This window comes from Taeniopygia guttata, chromosome 1, assembly GCF_048771995.1.
Source record: "Taeniopygia guttata chromosome 1, bTaeGut7.mat, whole genome shotgun sequence".
NCBI lineage: Eukaryota > Metazoa > Chordata > Aves > Passeriformes > Estrildidae > Taeniopygia > Taeniopygia guttata.
In genome coordinates this window covers 18,570,033-18,592,249 of record NC_133024.1, presented here as the reverse complement: position 1 = coordinate 18,592,249, position 22,217 = coordinate 18,570,033, and positions in this window count along the sequence as shown.

Below are 22,217 nucleotides of genomic sequence, written 5' to 3'. Positions count from 1 at the left end.
GGAGATCACAATGACATCCTGGCAGGCTCTGAAAGCCTGTCCCAGCCTCGTGCAAGCGGGCATGGCACAGTGCAGCTCACCCTGACATGGATAGATTTATGTGGTACAGATATATATACTGTATGGCTGAGGGGAAATGAAAATATGCCCTGTCAGCTTCTTGCACAAAGACGTGTTAATTCACACTCCTGGCTCTTCAAGCAGAGCCAGGGTGACAACTGAACAGCCCACCCCAAACAAAGGATGTCTAGCAGCTCTTAAAAAAATCACAGGAGTGGTCAAAGCCCCTCATGTCTTTTTATTTCCACACACGCACATTTGCAATTTCCATCCGACTGATTGCTTTTGACTGATTGATTTCACTGCTTTGAGACAGCACACATATGGAATTATTCAGGAGGCTGCTGTGTGTAACACTGTGCTGGAATAATTGTTCCATTTAGCTTTATTTCCTATGCTTACAAAATCTTAGAGGAACTTAAAATAATCCTAACATTTGTATGGGCACATTGGCATGCTTGGTTTGTGCATCTGAATGACAGAGAAAAAATGAATGTAATGCTATACCAAAGGCAGATTCTATACACAGAAGTCAGGAGAATCCAAACTTAACACTCTTGCAGCACTGTTCATATTCTAAAGGTATAGGTCTCCTCAGGATCCATATTTGATATCCTCATTTGGATTCAGCACCGCTTTACTTGCAGAGTTAAGGACTTGCTGTAAATACCAAGAGCAACATCCTGCCCAATTTGTCTGTCAAAGAGTTAAGGAAAAAACCAATGGTGGTTTAATAGACAATGATGCAAAACTCAGTTTATTTATAGAAGAACAGGAAGAGGAAAATACACACAGACCATCTCTCCTGTGGCGAGTTAGGATTAGGTCCTGCACAGTTACAGCTGAACCAAGAGGAAGGAAAAGGGTGTTTGCTCTTGCTATAGATTTTGTGTGGTGAACGATGTCAGGCTGTTTGTTTGGCGTGTGTGTGGAGGGAAGACAGATCTTTCATACCCTGCTTGGAATTGTTTGAGTTCCCCAATTTGTTTGCTCTTTCTTTAGGGCACAGGGAAATGTGTCTGATCCCCAGCCTTCATTGTGGAGGGAGAAAAACTGTAACTAGTTGGACACCTCAAAAAATTCACCTCCTGAATTTGTCAGAAAGGGGAGAGGAGAGGAGAGGAGAGGAGAGGAGAGGAGAGGAGAGGAGAGGAGAGGAGAGGAGAGGAGAGGAGAGGAGAGGAGAGGAGAGGAGAGGAGAGGAGAGGAGAGGAGAGGAGAGGAGAGGAGAGGAGAGGAGAGGAGAGGAGAGGAGAGGAGAGGAGAGGAGAGGAGAGGAGAGGAGAGGAGAGGAGAGGAGAGGAGAGGAGAGGAGAGGAGAGGAGAGGAGAGGAGAGGAGAGGAGAGGAGAGGAGAGGAGAGGAGAGGAGAGGAGAGGAGAGGAGAGGAGAGGAGAGGAGAGGAGAGGAGAGGAGAGGAGAGGAGAGGAGAGGAGAGGAGAGGAGAGGAGAGGAGAGGAGAGGAGAGGAGAGGAGAGGAGAGGAGAGGAGAGGAGAGGAGAGGAGAGGAGAGGAGAGGAGAGGAGAGGAGAGGAGAGGAGAGGAGAGGAGAGGAGAGGAGAGGAGAGGAGAGGAGAGGAGAGGAGAGGAGAGGAGAGGAGAGGAGAGGAGAGGAGAGGAGAGGAGAGGAGAGGAGAGGAGAGGAGAGGAGAGGAGAGGAGAGGAGAGGAGAGGAGAGGAGAGGAGAGGAGAGGAGAGGAGAGGAGAGGAGAGGAGAGGAGAGGAGAGGAGAGGAGAGGAGAGGAGAGGAGAGGAGAGGAGAGGAGAGGAGAGGAGAGGAGAGGAGAGGAGAGGAGAGGAGAGGAGAGGAGAGGAGAGGAGAGGAGAGGAGAGGAGAGGAGAGGAGAGGAGAGGAGAGGAGAGGAGAGGAGAGGAGAGGAGAGGAGAGGAGAGGAGAGGAGAGGAGAGGAGAGGAGAGGAGAGGAGAGGAGAGGAGAGGAGAGGAGAGGAGAGGAGAGGAGAGGAGAGGAGAGGAGAGGAGAGGAGAGGAGAGGAGAGGAGAGGAGAGGAGAGGAGAGGAGAGGAGAGGAGAGGAGAGGAGAGGAGAGGAGAGGAGAGGAGAGGAGAGGAGAGGAGAGGAGAGGAGAGGAGAGGAGAGGAGAGGAGAGGAGAGGAGAGGAGAGGAGAGGAGAGGAGAGGAGAGGAGAGGAGAGGAGAGGAGAGGAGAGGAGAGGAGAGGAGAGGAGAGGAGAGGAGAGGAGAGGAGAGGAGAGGAGAGGAGAGGAGAGGAGAGGAGAGGAGAGGAGAGGAGAGGAGAGGAGAGGAGAGGAGAGGAGAGGAGAGGAGAGGAGAGGAGAGGAGAGGAGAGGAGAGGAGAGGAGAGGAGAGGAGAGGAGAGGAGAGGAGAGGAGAGGAGAGGAGAGGAGAGGAGAGGAGAGGAGAGGAGAGGAGAGGAGAGGAGAGGAGAGGAGAGGAGAGGAGAGGAGAGGAGAGGAGAGGAGAGGAGAGGAGAGGAGAGGAGAGGAGAGGAGAGGAGAGGAGAGGAGAGGAGAGGAGAGGCTGTCCATGACAAATCCACTGGCATTTCCAGCACCCAGCACTCACTGTCACTGCTGCATTTGGCTGGGAAAGGCCTGCCCACCATCCCACCTCTAAAAACAGCCCAAGCCAAAAGGCTGGGGTATTTTTAGTTGGACAATAAAGAAGGAATGTCTGTGAAGTCTCTTAGGAGATGTAAATTGTTCCAGCTCCTTCAGCAGCCATGCCAAGGAAGGATGTGCCAAAATGTTTTGACTGCCCATCACCACTGGTGTTCTGGATTATTTTCCTCATCCAGAACTTACCCAGTCGTTCTGAGGGGTGACATGTCTGTGGTGGAAAGGAATTCATAAAGGTCCAAGGAAGTTCCTTTTTGCCACCAGTCCATCAGCCTCTCATGCCAGTTCAGCTGCATCTGTGTTAGGAACCAGAGGAAAACCATTATTTGGTGCAAAGTCCATTCCTCATCAAAACCCCATTACCAGAACAGAAGCCAAGCACTCCACAGCCTCCTCACAGCTGGTGGGCTCTCCCACTGCCATCTGATGAAGTACAGGAAAAGGAATTATCCCTTTTTTCCCTGCTTCTATTTTGAAAGGATTTGATTAACATTTAAATAGCAAGTTTAGCAATTGCCCTGTGTTGTGTATCATGCACATCTGCAACCACCTCCTGTGCAACTCTGTGGACTGTTCAACCTTTTGCCTCTCTTTTTATGGATCTCTTGGTAGCTTCCTTACCTCATTAGGCTTTTGAATCTTGAAATAAAAACTTGATGCCTGACTTCTCTGTCCCACATTTGTTTTTAAAGCCTCTTTTGAGGACATTAAATCAAGATCAGGGCCAATAACATTCTGGTTTAGGAGCACACAGTGACTATTTAAGGTATTTGGGACCTCCATATGATCATTTATCACAACATTATCCCAGTTCAAATGTTTAATTATGGCATATTTTCAAATCCCTTTCCAGGAGCCCTATAAATACCTCAGCAACGTTGAAAGACCAATTTAGCTGCCAACACCTAAAACTATCTTTTTTTGACGCAGCCTGGCCTGTGCTTTCTCTGCTGCTAAAGGAGATTCTGTTTACATCTGTGTTCTGGGAGTCCATAAATGTTGTGTTCTTTCTCTGGCTGCTGTTTGCTGGCTGCCAGGGGCTGAATATTTTGTTTTGCAGACGTGGCTGTGTGGTTTTGCTCTTCCAAGGGGGAAAACAAAGGTCCTCCAAGGTAGATGAAGGTGTCAATTGAAGGTTTCCCACATCCAAGCTATGATCTCCACACATGCTTGGTCTTACTTGTTTTCACTGCTCAAAGCGTGGGAAAACAACTTAAAAATAGACATTTAACACATTGACTAAGTGCTATTCAGAAGATTCTGTGCTAGACGGGGGCAGAGCCACGAATATGCATTACAAAATAGTAAATTCATTGAAAAATGTGGCCTTAGTCTTTCTGGAATCATCAGTGTCTTGAGAACTGTCTGTGCTGGTACATTTATTTGGGGAAAATCCATTTATTTCAGAAAAAGATTCCTAAAATTACCTGAAGGTTGGGCGATCGGAGGCATTTCTACTCAAGGAAAAAAAAAAAAAACAACTAAATTTACCCACATCCCAAAGAGTCCTGGCAACTCTGAATTGGGGAACATTCTTATTGCAGTTTTTAATGCCCTAGTTTTCCCTTTTGTTTGTTTTTCCTTTCAGAAGGCCAGAAATCAGAATTTTGCTCAAACTTATGAAGAAAACAATACCTTTTTGAGTGGATTGATTTTTTTTCCCCTTCATGGAAGAAATGAATTTGAAATCTTTGATAACTTTGTTCACTTCAGAGGGATTTTGAGCTGATTTGCTTTGTTTGGCCGAGGTACTGAAAGATCCCTTTTATTTTCTCAGCCCTAAGCAGCATCCAGTCAGCTCTTCTGAAATGCTCTTTATCTAATCTTGTTATTTGTGACAAAATCCCAGACTGGTTTGGGTTGGGAGGGACCTTAAAGCCCATCCAGTGCCACCCCTGCCATGGGCAGGGACACCTTCCATTATCCCAGGCTGCTCCAAGCTCCATCCAGCCTGGCCTTGGGCACTGCCAGGGATCCAGGGGCAGCCACAGCTGCTCTGGGCACCCTGTGCCAGGGCCTGCCCACCCTCACAGCCAGAAATTCCTTCCCAAAATCCCATCTAACCCTGCCCGCTGTCAAGGGAAGCCATTTCTCCTTGCCCTGTCATTATAATTTAAAGTCTTTATGTTTAATTTTTTCCCAACCTGGAAATGAAACTCAAGATAATTTTAGTAAGGAGATAATATAAAAAGGGATTTTTATTTTAAGTCCTTCAGGGGCAGTTATGGAAAGATGTCCACAAAAGTCCATCCCCACAAGGGTGAGTACATTTTTATATGTTTTAGGAAATTAGCATAATTGATAAAGAGCAATTAGGAGGACAAGTGGTGATGCAATTCCCCCCACACCCAGGTCAAGACCCTTCTCTGGAGCCCCATTTTCAGCACTGGCTGTACTTTGTCCATGAAATATATCTCCAAGAGCTGTTTTCATCCTTGACTCCCAGGAAGAACCAAGATAGCACAAGGGCCATGTATCCTCCAGGTCTTGGAGTTCTGGAATTTGTTTTGTCTTTCTGCCTAGGGAACAGCCATGGAAAGTCTTTTCTAGTCACTAACACAACAGGCTACAGAGATACACTTATATGTGTGAAGAATACAGAGAACCTATCAAAGAAAAAAAGGTAAAACCCAAACAGCATCATTTTAAATGGTTTTTTCAACCCCATGGTAGAAGTGAGTAGTGGGAGGCCCAGCTGGAAATCCATGGCCTGGGAAGAGCCCTGCAGTACCAAAGGGTGAAACAGGGCACACCTCAACTCAGCTGGAATCAGGTTTTGGCAAGAGCTCCAAAGTGCTGCAAAACCCATAGGCACGTGCCAAACTCCTTCTGGGAAAAAAAAAAAAAAAAAAAAAAAAAAAAAAAAAAAAAAAAGAAAAAAAAATAGAAAACTACATCCAAAAAAATTCAAAAACATCCCTCCTACTTCTAGGAAAATGTCAAGCTGCTCTGCTTAAAACTTTAGTTTTCTGCTTAAGACTAAGGGGATGATACCAAAGCCTTACACCCACCTTGCACCAAAACACTTCAAGGTAAGTGTCAAAGCTCAGTGTGTGGGCAGGTCCTACAGACATCACATTGCTTTGTTTTGTGATTTTCAAGACTCTTCCACACACCTTTCTGAGAGTCCAAAGCCAAGTTTCCTCCTGGCTGGATGGCTTGGCAGGTGTGACACCTCCTCCTGGGCCTGCTCCTGGTCTGTTCCTTCTTTCTAGGAACTCACTGCGATTTTTCTGGTCTGCGTTTCCACCTGGCAGGTGGAACACCTCAGCCCACAGATCTTAGAAAATGAAGGAGATGTTTGTGTTGAACTGCAGAATAAAGAGAAAAAATAACCCTTGCTAGAGAGCCAAAACATGAATGTGTTGGAGTCAAGGATGACACCATCTCTTGGCCCTATTTCCACTGGCTCTGTTCCAAGACCACCCACTTTCAGTTCTTGGTCTGCATGATTGGCCAGCACCCAGCAGAATTGCTTTAAACCTCTAGCCCCCTTTTCCCCCCCTCCAAACCTCCACTTGACAAATAGTTTTAAAATTCCCATCAATAACTCTGCAGTTAACCATAACAGTGAAGGCAGGTTCCCTCTTCCCCATGCACTTGAGCCCAGGTCATAATTCAAGTAATTGTCCATTCTGGTGGTCCAGGGCAACCTGGAAATGAGGCTCCCACTTTTGCTGCTACCCTGAAATTCCACCTAATCAGCAGCAATTTTCCAAAAGTCTCCACCTTGAGATGTGTGTTGCAAAACCTGTTTGGGGGATAAAATCCTAAAAGAGACTGCAGCAAAGGCAAAGGGATATATTAGCATCTCATTAGCATATTGCGGTGACTTTGGCATGTACAGCTGCCTGATTGCAATTAAAAGTCATTTCTATTTCTGCTTAAGCACATTCAATGCATGATCAGATAGATACAATCAAGATTCCAAACCCTGTGGTGACTTTGAAACAACTCTGAGTTATTTGGCTGCTCCAGTGCTCACAAAACTTGAGACCTGTAAAGATACCTGATTGCTGGAACTGCAAACACACACAAAATACACACAAAAATACCTAAAATACCACCAGAAGTCTTACTGCTGGTTTGGTACTATTTAATATAACTCTGCATTCAGAACACGTATGACTTTGCAGGATTAAACCTCCTGAAGCTGCTGACTGACGAGGGCATTTCTCTTCCTCCTCCTGTTGGCTATTTGATGAAGGCTCTCCTTCAGCTTTGCAATATTTTTACCAAAACTGACCTCTTTCTTGGAGTGTTCCTTGTGGGCAGGCAGAGCCCAACACAAAAAGGTTCTTTCGAAAGCAATGATGAGCAATATTAATTCTTTTGGCATTAAGAGGTCTTTTAGTCTTAAAAAAAAAAAAAAAAAAACCCAAATGTTTTCTGAGGTGCCTTTTGGAAAAACAGTGCCTTTCTACATAGTTGTCTAGAATTGGAACAGAAAAAATATCCTGGTGCTTGTATTTTACCTGAAGTCAAGTTTCTGCAGAGAGAAGTACAATGTGAGTTAGAGATAGACAGGTGGGTAGGTAGGTAGGTAGGTAGGTAGGTAGATAGATAGATAGATAGATAGATAGATAGATAGATAGATAGATAGATAGATAGATAGATAAACAGCTGGCATATGGACCTTCAAAAGTGCAGGAAATTAATGCCAACTCAGAACCCTTTTCCTCTCCAATTTCCTCTGTTAATGTACATGAACTGGTTAGAGTGCACAATTAGGAGAAGGCTGCCTGTTTTCAATTAGGTCAGAGGACCTGCCTCTTTCCTAAATGAATTGCAGATAAATCTTCCCAGGAGTGGGCCTCCTTCTCCCAGGGCTGGCATAAATCAGGGAATGCAGCGGCAGCCTGCAGCCTTACCCCAAGGAAAGCAGGGTCCAGCCTGCCCACGGGGCTCATCCTGCCCTGGAAATGCATCGTGGTGTGGCCAGGAGAGCTCTGTCCTCCTTTTCCCCACCGTTTTCCACCATTTCATGTTTCTACTGATGAGCACATCTGGGTTTCATTCCCTGCCTTCAGTCTGATAGGGGCTGGGGAGGTGGTCTTTCTCTCAAAGTCCTTGTCAAGAAGATGGAGGTGCTGGAGCAATTTGAAGGGGAAACGTGAGTTATTTTTGTTGACAGGATTTCAACAAGTAACAGCTCTGGCTAATTGCACTGTAATTGATTTGGCATGTTAATACAGACTTCCAGGGAATCTCGTTACTTTCTTGTCTGTTACAAAGGGCTTTCGAACTCCGGGCTGGTTTGCCTTAAAAACAGAAACACAGCAAATAAAATAGAGCAATTGAAGTAATTTGCTGAAGTCCCCCAGGCACAGGGAATAACATTTACTGCTGGAAAACCAGATACTTCCATAGGAGTAGCACTCAGGAGCTTTAGGACAGCATATGACCAGGGAAACTGGGCACTCAGCATTAGCTGAGCCCTAGCAGTCACCAGAGAGGTTTTTCTGTCCTTTTAATGTTCTAAAACCTTTGGTTCACAACTATTTCTTTTTCCTTGATGATATTTAATAGGAGAGAAAAAAACTCTGCATTCATATGGTAAACAAAACCCACCATTTCAAATCTACATTAAGGGGAATTAAAGTGCAGCCTCACCCCTTCTCTTCCCCCACACGCTTCAGAACTGGGGCCAATTGGTGCTTCAAACTAATGCTGGGAAAAAGATTTCCTTCTATCCAAAATGTTCTAAAATTGTCCAGCCCTTGTTCTGCAGCATCTGGCATCGGTCACTCCTTGGAGTCAGGCTACAAAGGATGAACTGGAATCTAAAGGAATGGGATCAAAAGCTCTGCCTGTATGAGGACGTATAACATTTTTTGCTATAAACCATGACCTTTCCAGTGCAGTAAAAGTCCCATCTGAGGGCCTCGAGGTGTTCAGCCTGAGCTGCAGGGACAGGAGCACTGCGAATGCACCGTGATTCATCCAGTCACAAAACAGCCAAGTCACCTCACATACCTAAGGCCAGGATTATGCTTTCCTCTGATAATGAATGCATTTAAAAATAGGACATCCAAAATCTGATTTGCAGCACCCCTCACAGAGAACTGTGATTTTACTGTGACACCATTACAAGTGATACAACACACTGATTTACCATTTCCCTTAACTGGCACCATCTCCCAAACACTCCCATTTTGTTTGTGGGAATTCTGTGCCCTGATATTTGTGGGAAGTGCAGAAGAAACTCAGCTCAGAGTCCTTTGGAGACCATTTACTGCTGCAAAGTCACCATTTACTGAGCTGAGCTGGGCCAACACTGTGATAAAAGGATGGATCGCGCTCCACGGGCTGCTCCACCTTTCAGTACTGAGCAGTCAGCGTTAAATCTCACGCAGACAGAGCCTCTGGAAATGATGGATTTAAGGGACAGAAGAGATGTTTGGGCAGTTTATGTGACTTTATGGCTACACAGGTGCTGAGCACCACGGCTAGGCCTCTCTGAAAAAACATTCTAAGCATGTTTGAAGGGCCTCAAAGGCACGTAGGCCTCGAGGATCCTCTGCGTGGGGCTGGATTCCTGATCTCTGATTTTTCCCTGGGAGAAACAATGACTGGACATGTCCCTCCAAACCCCGTGGCACTGTGATTGCAGTGTGGTGCAGTTTGATGAATTCATCCACTGATAGTGATGGAAAAACCTCCATGCAAGGAAATGGGCTGGAAGCCAGGCCCACAGCCAGGCCTTGTCTGGAGCTGTTAGTGTGCTGGTGGATTCTGTAACAACTGTATCATAAAACACTTTACAAAAGAGGCATGAACTCTGGAAAAGAGTGAGGCTTATATATTCTGTTTAAACAGAGGAAGTTGCTCAGTGACTTGGCAGGGCCCCCAGTTATGGGTAACCCAAGCCAACATCAGAGAAACTATAAAAGCAGATAGTTAACATCAAGGCCCACATCTTTCCAGTCTGTTACTGATTCTTATGAATATCTCTGAGCTGGATCTAGAGCTGGATGAGAGGAAAATGAAAGGGCTGTGTGATGAGGGTGATGGCCCCCTACACGTACCCAGCCTGGGCACAGGTTTGTGCCGGCTGCCAGGTTGCTGCTTGAAATTGCTTTTTCAGGGAAATCGATACCCAAATTCCCCTTGACGTCAGTGGGGCCAGAGTTTCCCATTTTTGTCTAATGAAATGTCAGGGGGTGAAGGGAAGTAGCTGTCACAGACAGAAAGAATGCAAATACAAATAGAATGGGGAAAATTAGAAGCTGACAAATATTCCTTCCTTGTTGCATGGAAGATCTGGAAATTTTAAAGATCCCCACATCTCTTTGCATTCTGTAAAGAATAAATTAATCCCCAGGTTTCTGGTTTTGGATGATAAATAAATGTCTGAATAAAAGGAAAGAGAGGAAATGAGAGGCAGGAACACATAACTTTTCACTCAGAAGGGTCTGAATCTTGGCCAGGACCAGGCAACAGCGCAAAATAATTTTCTTGTATTCTTGAGCCAAGGTTTGATGGAATGGAGGGTTTAGTGACAGCACTGCCTTAAATAAATGCCTCTCCTGGCCTCTAATTCCCACTGCTGAGCAGAAGCACACGGGGTCTGTGGAGTCATGCTGTAATCAGGCTCAAACAAGGGGTCAAGCTTAGAATAAAAGCTCTGCAGGAGTGTTGGGAAGTCACTGGGAAGATGGTGATGCCATCAAATTTGCCACCAGGATCCTTGACCAAATCCAGGTTCCCTGGATTTGCCAGCCCTCCTTGTCCCCATCCTCTTGACCACGGAGAAGGCTGTGGGAGGATGGGGGCAGCAGGTTTGGGACACGAGCTGTAATCAAGCGCAGGACTGCCTGGCATGCAGTTTGTGAACGACACATTTTATTCTCTTGTAAAAATGTTAAAAAGTTTAATAAAAGACAATAGGAGAAAAAGACAATGAAGTAAAAGTTATGGTCGAGTGCATCTTGGCATTTAGCCAAGAGCACACTTGCTATTTTTGAAACACTCTTTATGTACTATTTCTATTGCATCAGCTTGTTATGTATTCATAAACAATTTTATATACTCATAAACAATTATACATAGTAAACTTTTCTTTAAACTAGTTTACATGTTTTAAGAATTGTTCAGCGTATTTCTTTTTTGGGTTTGTTTTTTTAGAGTATGTGTATTTTTTGGTTGTGGTTTTATTATTACTTTTAGTTTTGGGTTTTGGTTTATACTGTTTTTACACAGTGAGTGTTGATAGTTGGTATCTCTGTAGCAGGTGTTTTTATTATATGTTTATTGGATGTTATCTTATTTAAGTCGGTATTTTAACACAAATATTCTTACATTAGTTATTTCATTACTATAAGTTTAATTTCATTACTAATATTTAAGTTTATTTCTTTACTATATATGTTTATTTCATTACTATATATTTAAGTTTAATTAACAGAAACAAAAAAGATATCTTTTTAGCAAAGTTACTTTAACACCACACATATAAAATCCATTTTAATATTTGCAAAAACCCAATATTATAGTATGTATCTATTGCAAGTTCTTCATCCTCCTTTCCCCCCATCCATAAATCCTTCCTTTTCCCGTGCTGTGCTTTCTTCCTCCCCCATTTCTCCATCCACCCCTAATGAATTTTTCTCCACGTGGCTCAGCTTTGCCACCTCTGCAGCGAGTCAGGTGTTTGTGGCACTGGCCCCTGGGTGATATTGTCCTTACCTGGGTGATATTGTCCTCACCTGGTGTTCCTGGGTGTGCTAACCTGTGCCTCCCTGCCCTTGCAGGGTCCTACCCCCCCAGGGATTCTCTCCAGTTATTTGTGACTTCTGGCCACCGCTCACTTAACACCTCCTTAGCCACCTGCAGAATCCAGCCCTTATCTGGAATTTCCCTCAACTTATCTGCCCTTATCTCTCGGGCCAGCAGTTTCTCATGTCCTGCTCACCAGTTTCCCACGTCCTGTTCAGTCAACTTAACTCCAGGCCAGGGCTCAGCCAGTGGCTTTGTCAGCTGCCCACAGCTCCAGAAATAGAGGAAGGAAGAGGAAGATGGTGAGATAACACTTCTCAGTCGTTCACCATAAGCCTGGGAGACTGCCCTGAGCTGTCCCCACAAACACTAGGCAGAACAACCACCTGCAGGGCGGTTTTGCAGGAGAAGTTTGGGTGGCTTAGTGACTGCAGGATGAACGTGGATCAGTAATGCCCAACTGCTGAGAAGGAAGCGCCCAGTGGTGAGAGGTACAGGCAGCAACACCATGAGTTAAGACCAATAAAAATAATCATTTCACACTGCTGGGTCAGGTTGTGATGATGTTGGCTGGTCTGCTCTGTCTGTGTTTAGGGACTGTTCTCCAAGAAGGATGTGAGGTGGAGGCTATTTCAAAGAGAACTGGGTCTAAAAAACAAGACCCGTGGGGAAAGATTGAAGAGAATGGAAGTGTTCAGGCTAAAGAAAGGAAAATTGAAGGCAAACATGCTAGTATTCTCAACATGCATAAAAGGAGGCTGCACAGAGGAAAGAATAAACTTCTCTTTCATTCATGTGCTCAGGGCACAGAGGAAGCATTAATGGCCTCAGGGGAAGTTCTAGGTTAATTGTGAGGAAAGTTTCCTAATGAGCTCTGGATAAATATCTGGACCAGCTTGCCTTGGAAAGCCGTGGGAGTTCCAGCAGGGAGAGTTTTTGAGAACAAGCTGGAGTAACATCTCGGGGGGGGGGGGGTGGGGGGGCTAACCCCAGCTGAACTTGCATTAAGGTGTGGGACTGGTCTCTTGAGGACCCTTCCAGCCCTGACCTCAGTGAGCCCATGGAATTCCCCACAGCACGAGAATTTCCTCTGTGTTTCCTCAGCCCTTCTGATCTGAGCCATCAGCAACAATCAGAGGAGAAACTGATGGTGGAACTGGGACCTGTGACAGAAACCTGTTTGTTTGCAAAAGACAGGCAAAGCTCTGTGTCACTGAACCCCAGTAGAAATCCTGCAGAAGAAGCCAATCTCTTTGCTCACAGTTTTCAGGCTCCTTCCAGCCAGCTCTCAGACCACAAATATCCCCACAGGAGATTCTGTGTACCCCCAGTGCTAAGTCAGGCTGTATCTGGTGGGGTTTTACTGCCTTCCCTTTGAATTCTTTCAATCTTCCTGCCCTTCTCCTTCTAGAGACACCAAGCCTTTTCCTTCCTTTCTTCTCTTTGCATCCCTTTTGTATCCAGGTTGTCATCTTGGGAGGGGTTGCCTGGTGACGTGTAGGTATTTCTTTCAATGATTGGAAGAAAAAGCTACTTGAACACTCACATTCAGAAAGATTTAATTCAAATCAAACCAATTCTATGAATGACTAAAAACTCCCCACAACCTGTAAAACAAGCAACATATGCAAGCAACAAGAATGACTTAGTGTTAGTCATGGCTGTGAAGGATGCTTCAGGTGGAAAATTGTGCAGAGGAGCTTAAAATAAGTGAGTGAAATGAAAAATAGGTGAATGAAAAATAAGATCTTTATTCTTATACTGTCAGGTGCTTGAGTTTGCACAGAGTCCTGAAATTATGCAGGCGAACTCTGCTTAGACTGGGGAAAAAAAAAACCCACAAAAATCAGCTACAAAGCAGTTAATGTTCATGGCAGATGCTCTGTTTGTTTAACAAGTGCTTTCAGGCTTTTTTTGCCTGGAGATCGGTGTCTCTTTTTTCATGTTAATGGCGATGGTTCTTTAAAAAAACCCACCAAGTTAAGAGGCAAAGAATAAAACATATTTATTCTAAATGGAAAGGCAATTACCTCAGTGATGTTCCCCTGGGCATAAAAATCTCCATGCAGTGTTCAGTGGAGCTCCAGTAACCACTTTTGAGAGAGTCATCTGCATGTAGAATTGAGTTGGTTTTGTTGAATTACCTGGGTCCTAGCCCTCAGCCCTTCCAGCTGTAAATTGGTTACAAGCTGAAGTGGGAAATGCTGAGAAGTTGTGGGTTTCAAAATAAGCCTATAAAGTGCTTTCCCCTATGTGAAAGGAACTTCTAATTTGAATTGGTGTTCTCTCGTGTGAAAAAGAAAAAAAAAAAAGAACTTGCTGGGGATGCACATTTGAACATCCAAACAGATTTTTCATTCAGGTTTTTCCAGACAGAGGGAGAAGAGCTTTTGGATAGTTTTGACCTAATTTCCACCTATCAGAGGTAGTAGATTGCCTCAATGGTGTCTGCAGCTAATAGGAAGGAACAGACTCACACCCACAATAACTATTTGTGTTTGAAAATTTCTGGCACATGAAGAGATGAGATCAAGCTAGATTTTTAAATGGGTGGATTTTCTTGAGTTAACTGCGGATCTTGGTTTGGATGCTAAGCATTCCTCTCTGATCCCTGCTGTGACTTCTGGGGAAAAATAGCATTTCCAGCAGCACCAATAACGCAATCCTGGAAGCTGGTCTGGAGGAGAAACAGTATCACCACAAAATATAAATTGAAAGCCAGCTCCTTGAGGCTGAGCTGAACTTTACTGGTTTGTGCAGCTCAGTGACTGAAACTCCCACCAGATTCCAGGGCAAACCACCATGGATTCACTCAGCAGGTCCTGGCCAGAGCCCTGCGAGGAGGGAAATCTCCTTTGCTGCACTCCTGCCCTGCTCTGGAGCTGTGGATCTGGCTTCATCCCAAAACTGCTGGGATTCTGCTGCCCAGCAGGATATTATTATTATTATTATTATTATTATTATTATTATTATTATTATTATTATTATTGTTATTGTTGTTGTTGTTGTTGTTGTTGTTGAAATACACATCTCAAACTACCTAGGAAGCTGAGATTCCAGCACATTTGTTGCTCACAAGCAACGGGGTTTTTAAGGTGTGTCAGAGTGAGCCCAGGTCCCTGCTGGAGGAGCACAAACCCTACCCAGAGAGCCTGCACAGCGAGATGCAAGCTGAAGCTGGAACAGCCACAATCAGGTGTTGAGCTCCAGGGTCCAGAGGGGCAGCCAAGGAAAATCAGAATCTCAGTATGCTGGTTCTGCCAAGGTATCTCCACACAGGCACTCCTGGCCCTGCTGGGTTACATCACGCTTTTATTTTCCTTTTTCCTGACAAATTTTAACTGGCTTTTTTTGTTTTGGTTTGGTTTTTTGGTTTTTTTTTTGTTCTGTTTTGTTTTTTCCTTGGTGTGATTCAAACACCAGGCTGAGGAGGTCATTCAGAGGAAGGATTTGCTCTGTGCTTGGCTGGCTGGGAGCCAGCATCAAGCTTCAGGCAGTACCGCGCTTTAGGACCTGCCCAGGGCACGGTGTGCAGATGTCCTGCACTAAGCTGAGGCCCATTGTGCAGTGAGTTACCCACGGAAGGAGGGACACAGGGTATCTGTGTCTGTGCAGACACAACAGCGCTGCTGCACCCTCAGGTCACCATCTCTGCCATTCACGCTGGGGCTGATTCAAACCCCAGAGATGCTCGGATGGCCTCTGGAGCAGCCTTGCAGCCAGCACAGAAGTCTGGTGGAGGGATGCAGCTGCCATCAGTGTTGGGAGCAGGGATGTGGTGTCGGAATCTGAGGTATTGATGATTCCGAGATTGTAGAAAGTCTCTGTCTTTCTGCCCCGCTGCCAAAGCAGAAGCCATAATTCGTCTGTGCTGGTTTCAAGGTTGTTTATTCTGTTTGTCTCTAACATGTTCTGCTGCCCTGCCACAGGTCTGTCCTGCAGGGCAGCGTGTGGGGCTCTGCCCTCAGTGGGATGTTACAAACATTATATACCAGAAACTACCTGTGCTGTATTTACAATAATGTGCCAATATCTGTCACCTACGTTGAACAGTGTGTCCCCAGCCTAAACCAATAGAAAAATGCCAACACTACAGTGAAACATGGAGGGCATGAAGAAGGAGGAAAAGGACACGACACACCCAATTTCCTCCATCTTGTCCCCTCTGAACCCCTAATCTAGAAACCTAAAATTTTACCTTTGCACCCGTATCACACTTAATTATTACTCATATCAAACACTCAAAGCTTGTAATTCATCCTGTAAGATTGAAAACTCCTCTCCATGGACAGAGATCACAGACAGTGTCTCTCGGGGCTCTGTCCAGGGGGGTTCCTGACCGCCTGCCAGGGTCCCAGACCTTCCAGGGCAGCCAGAGGGAAACCCTGGATTCCCACAGGATGGGACCCAGGCTCACACCCTGGCCTCAGTGGATCACTGACAGAGGTTCTCACAGGAGATGAAGAGTGTGCAAAGGGGATTTATGGGGCAGAAGGGTCTGAGTGTCCCACCCCATGTCTGGTACCACACGTGTGCTCTCTGCTGTATGAAGTGGAGGACATGGAACTCCCAATTTCCTGCTGCTCTCCATCCACATCCCTGCTCTGCATCCATCTCTGCATGCCTGCAGAAATGTCCCTGTGGAAGTGCTTTCCAGTCCATGACAGCTGGGACACTGCAGCCACAGGGCTGCTTTTAATGCAGAAAGGGGCACTGAAAAATTCCTCTCTCCTTTCTAGTTATGTCTTCCTTACAGGAAGTTTTTGATATGGCGTTGGTCCAGCTGGCTCTCTGAGGAAAGGAGAGTCTTTCCACACATAAAGCTGCCGTGAACTTTATGATTAAAAAAAAAAAAAAAAAAACCAACAAAAAAAACCCCCAAAAAACCCCAACATCGACAAAGTTAAACATGTCAATTTTCAGTTGGTTTAATGAGAGCAGGGAGGGGAAAGAGGTTGTTTTAGGCATGTGAGACTTCTTGTTCTTCAATAACAGAATGGAAACTTAAAACCAAACAGTGCTGCATATGGGCCCAAATGATCTCTGCAGGCAAAGGGACTGCAAATAAGGAGGGTTATTTTAGGGACTCAATAAGTAATGAAGTCCCCCTTTAGGCTGGGCTGATCACAAGCAAATGAATAGTGACTCCAGCTTCAGAGCACACAGCCCTGGGGAAGTCACAGCCCTGCCTAGCTGGTCTTTAAAGTACTTGAGGCCTCTCAGTGAGACTTAATTTGAGGACAAAGGGAATAAAATAGGAAGCACATCACTTTGTGGATGCGTGCCCTTCTCTTACAGAAATCATTCTCCCACAGGGAGGAGAAAGGACTCATCTTCACTGGCACAGCAAGGCCTCTCTGCCAACACTCTCACAAAGGGTCTGAAGCAGATAAAAACCTCCAAAATCTGTTCAGATCATCCCTGCCTTGCAATGTTTTATGAGGAATGAGGACTAGAGAGGGCTCTTTGGGAGGAGCCACATAAAGGAGCATGTAGTGCCACTGCCTCCAAAAAAAATTACTCCTGGCTGCTTTTGGTGTTGGAAATACTCATTTTGGTCTTGTGCAACAGGCACAGATGGAGTGGCAACAAAAGGGATCTGGCTGTGACTGCAGTGCTCCTATCTGGACTGGCAGTGAGGGGTTTTGAATGGCAGAATCAGGGATTTATTGGAATGTGGGCATCTGAAACAGGAAGGGGCAGGACTCCCCAAAAGGAAGTGATGCCTTTTTCTCAGGGAAACTGGGAGAACATCAAAGGGAGCCAGAGACCTTGGAGATCTTTCCTCTACCACCCCAGCAGAGCCAGAGCATTCCTGAGCTCCACACAGTGCAGATCTGGCCTTATTTGAGCCTCTCCTCTGAGGCAAACCAGCTAATTCAATCTGCAAGTCCAACTTGAGGCAGAGAATTTTGTACCCGGGTTACTCAAGAATTCAATTGAATTTCTGTTGGAGATTATTCCTAGGGTAAATAAAATTATCTAGACATGTAACAGAAATTCAGGACAGGCATAGTGTAGAAACTGGTTGTGTTGAGGGATATTCCTGGATGTTTCTTAGCTGCACACATATGACAAAGATGTCTAATCTAGTGCTTGAGGACTTACATCAATGTCTTCCCAAAGTGAGGGCTGACACTAAGAATTTTCAAGCCATGGAAAACAGAGAAAAATGGACAAAAATACACTATGAGAAGACTGACAGGAATTTGTGGTAAAGCCAAATTACTATGAGTTCTGTTTTATTTTTGTTCTGCTGCTCTGCAAGTCAGATAAATGAGTTGATAGGCACAGGAAAGCCATTTTTGCTGGTCTGTGTGCAGGTGCAGGGGTTGCTGTGCATGTACTAATGTACCAAACATACCCAGAATCTGTTTCTCCTGTGAATCAGCAACCCACAAGGCTCAGGGCTAAGTGCAATTTCTATTGAAGGAAAGGATAATTACAGTTCATTAGTAGATGAGGCACTCAGTTCTCTTTAGAGAACACACTTCAGAGCACTGCCTTTGCTTGCTCTTGAAGCAAGGCAAAATCAGGTTTTAAAAAAAGGATAATCAAAAAGTGCTGTATAACTCTAAATGCCAGCAAGGAGAAGAAAAACACTTTAAAGCCTAAAGAAATTCTCTTGTACTTTATATTCTGTGTGTAAAGCCTTGGACTTACAGAAGCCAAAGGCAAGGCTCCCACTCTTTTTAGTGGGGCCAACATTTCAATATGCCTTGTGAATTCTCAGCATGTATGACTTGATCCCTTCTAAAGAGATTTATAGCAAGCAGGAGAAGCTACAACTCCATAAAATGTTGGTGTGTACACATGAAGTGAATTAGTAGACACAGAAGATTTTGACACTTAAAGTTGGGTTTGCAAATGAAGCCCTTTATCAGCTTGAGCAAATGCAGTGTAGTAAAATCAGATAATTTCTGAGCCTGGGGTTTCTGTGTTACACCCTTTGCCTGCCAAGAGCCTGGCTTTGCAACCAGCACCAGTTCTGTCCATTAAGGACTTGAGACCACATCCCTGGATATTCCATTCCTGCTGTGTTACCTCAAGCAGGATGAGAATCACACACCTGGCTACAAGGCAGAGTTTTAAAATATCCTGCCATGTATTTTACATGAAGAGGACTGAAGAGGTCTAAAAAGTCAAACCATGGCTTTCTAAACAAACAGCCCAGCTTCAAATTAATATATCTGGGATTCCTCAGGCAATAAAAGATAGAGATAGTGTTGAGTGGGCTACACAGATGGACTAAAATTAATCTTGAAAAAGATTTTTAAGCAACCTAAATTCCCTCCTTCTCTAGCATGGGCTCGGAGCTGGCTGGGGCAGCAGTGTGGCCATGGGCAGGTTAAATATCCCAGCTGATAATAAAGGTATTAATCTGAAATGCTGCCTATGCCTTTAGTCAATGCTCATAAACTGTCAGGCTGCAAAAGCAAAATGTTTTATTTAATCCCACAGCAGGCTTGCAGAGCCCTAGCCCTCCATCATGGTGGAAGAAGAGCACAGTGTGTATAAGCCAAGCTGTCTGACATCCAAAGGCAGAACAGTCTCAGCCTCTGGGTTTGCCACAACTCTTGTGCTGGGGGTTGCAGTTAGACTTTTCAATTTCAAAGAATAAATATTTCTGAAAATAAGAATAACCATCCAAATGATCCTGATACAAACTAGCATATTTACTTCACATATTTCTGGAATATTTCTGGACTTTTCAAAACAGGGCTCAAAGTGCTGTGAGCAATTTGCCACCTCCAGGATTCAGGCCGAGGCAGCATGGGGAGTGTCCCAGTGACACTAAGATTTATTTTCTTCTGCCTGTAGCAAATGGATTTGCTAATATCTCAGAGCTATTGGAACAGAATTCCTAACACTTTAACAATGTAGGTCATGCATTATGTACACCATACTCCCTTGCATGTTTTACAGAGGATTAAAATGAGTAGTAGTTGCTGGAAGTTGCTGACATGAGCAGGATGTGCTGCAGATGGCTGAAAGGCACCAGCAGGAGCAGAGTTCTGATTGACCAGTGGGGTCTATCTGCCTTTTTTCTAAGCACAGTGAAATACTTTGAGAGTTGAGGAAAGCTTTCAGCCTAACCAACACTTAGGCCCAGCCTAATCATTCATTAAATGAACAGAAGGATGAGGGCAAGAGGAAAAGCTTTTAGTGCTTGGAAGCAGCGTGGAGGGAAGGATGGTTCTGGGATGAGGCAGCAGGACAGCTGTACATCCACATATGGAGGCTGTCCAGGAGCCCACCTCGCCTGTCCACAGCTGTGGCATGCACAGAACAGGCTGGGAAAGGTGCTCCTTCCCCAGAACCCACATCTGCCTCCAGGGATCAGAGGGTTGGGGAGCACAGGACACAATTTAAACCACAAAGCATGGATTTTCTTTTAAGTTTGCTCTAACTACTTTCTTCCCCCATAAATCCTTCCATATTTTTATCCCCAGGGTACTTCAATAATTTTCACTTGTTGAACTATTTCAGTTCAATCTGAGTTTAGAGCAACAATTTCTCTGTTGCAATCCACTCCCAGTTCTTGCCCTGCCCATGAGCAGAAGCAAACTGTGATATTGAGTACCCGAGGCGCTCTTTTGGATCATTTTTGTTCCTTGTTCACATGAAAATGAAGGACAAACCTGCTCTCTGAGGGAGCCTGACCTGCCTTGGTTTGTGTGTTCACCTCAGCACAAGCAGGATGTTTGCCCTTGTGTGAGTGACCAATTCATCCACCGAGAAAAGCTGGTTGCAAAAACAGTTTAAACTATTTGGCCTCTTCAAAGTAATATTTCTCCCTGCTCCTGCCAGGCAGGGGAAGAATTATGTTCCACTTTATATGACAATTTTAAAAGAAGCTGGTTCAAAGCAAACAGTAAAATGAGCTTGGGGGCCTTCCTGACTGTGTCACAGAATGCTGTGTGTAGCCAGCTGAAAGAGCGAGCTGCAATTTGTAAGAATCCACAAGTGGCCTCAAGAATGAAACCCTCCACCTGACAAATCATTTCAGGTCTCCTCATGCTCTCTCTGCCCTTCACTGCCTGGTCACATGCTTATCTCACAAATTCTCTGAAGGAAGAAGCATTTTTAAATTTTTTTTTTACCCCATTTGCAGCATCCCCAGCACAAATCGGTTCCAGCTAAGGCTGGTGGGTGTTGTCATCATGGAAATAATTGCAAGGATCAGATTTACAGTGGAGCCTCCATAGCTCTTCTTGAGGTTACACAGCAATGTTTCCCTTAGCTCTGCAGCCTGATGTGCAAACCACACTTATTCTGGGGAGTTTCTGACAGAAACTTGGCTTTTAGCAAGCACTTAAGCCCATGAGTTGTTGCTATTACACTGGACTGAAACGCTTTCTTGAGCGGGGCTGGAGTGAAGCCCACACGTGCATGTTTTGCTGTAGGTGTTTTTTAAAGGCCCCTTCCCTGGGAGATGTGTTGCCTGTCTTACCCCTCTCCAGACCCAAATTTCGTGTTTCTATGAGCCAGATTGTTTCCCCCAGGTGACAGAGTTCCTCTGTGGGCTCCTGGCCACACCATCAGTGCCCGTGGGGAGGAAGTGTGACCCCATGCAGAAGGGAGCAAACTTCCTACCCTGGGCCTTGAATTTTCACTGCAAACAATTTGCATTATTCATGGAGAAACAGGCCTTTCCTCAAGATCTCCTCTGCTAGCATCAGTGCTGAAGCATCAGCTGCACTCCTTACTGGAATTGTTACTAATATGCATCACAATGAGAAAACTGCTCCCTCTTCCTCAGGAACAGAGAGGATTTAAACATCTCCCTTCTGGAGAAAACAGGTGATTCATCTCTCTTGCTGGGAGGAAAGACTGACATATGTTGAACATATTGTACCCTGGTTTGTGAAGTTAAAAAGCTTCCTCTGTGGGCAAGGATCACTCAGAGGAAAACGCCTCCCTTTGCTCTCCCTTCCCTCCAGTGGAGACCATTTGATCCTTCCCAGGCTGTAAACAAAGCTGCCTGTGTGCACTTGGGAAGGGCTGCTCCAAGATGGGACATGTGCAGCTGAAACCAACCACAGAGAGAATGGCTGGGGCTCAGCTAAATGTGATTAAAGTCATTCCCTCGCTCAGACTGGGAACCCAGACAAGCTAAAAATACTTTGGTCCTTTCCTCTGACTCTGTGCTCTGCTTTTCTTTCTGTTTGGTGACAGAAAATGTTATCTAAGGGGTTGTTGGGGTTTTTTTTTAAGGTATGTTCTGATCTATAACCATTTGTCTGTTGAAAACATGCAGGTGCCTGCTTGCTGGTGGGATTTTTTTAGGTTGCAGGCTAGCTGAAGTAAAAATTCTTATCCTGCCTCTTTCCAGCATGTGACACTGAGACAGAGTAGAAATCCATTTGGATTTAAGTAGAATGGATTTAAGCCTGATGCCATCAGCTCAGCTTTTGCAAAGAGGTCCCAAAAGTGTTAGTACCTGAATTTTCTCTTGAGCAGAAGCACTGGATTAACAAAAAGAACTCTGCTTTCCACCAGGCTGATGCCTGTGAATGTGCAGTGCTGCCATCTCTGAGGGCTGCTCTACTCTGATCTCTCTGGCTAATTTTGAATTAAGGTGAGAGGAATTCACTGAGACTTTTAAAAAGCCCCTCCACAGCTCAGTCCCACATCCCTGTGAGCTCTGTCCGTTTCCCTGTGCCCTTGGGTGCAAAGGAGATCATGAAATGCAGAGATGTACCTTGCTTGTCCACTGCTGCACATTAGGTCACAATTACAGCTGGGAGACAGCCCTGGGCTCAGCACGAACTGAAATCAATCACTGGCACTGACAGCTTGACAAAAGGGTCAGGGGAAAGATTTCAAGTTATTTTCCACA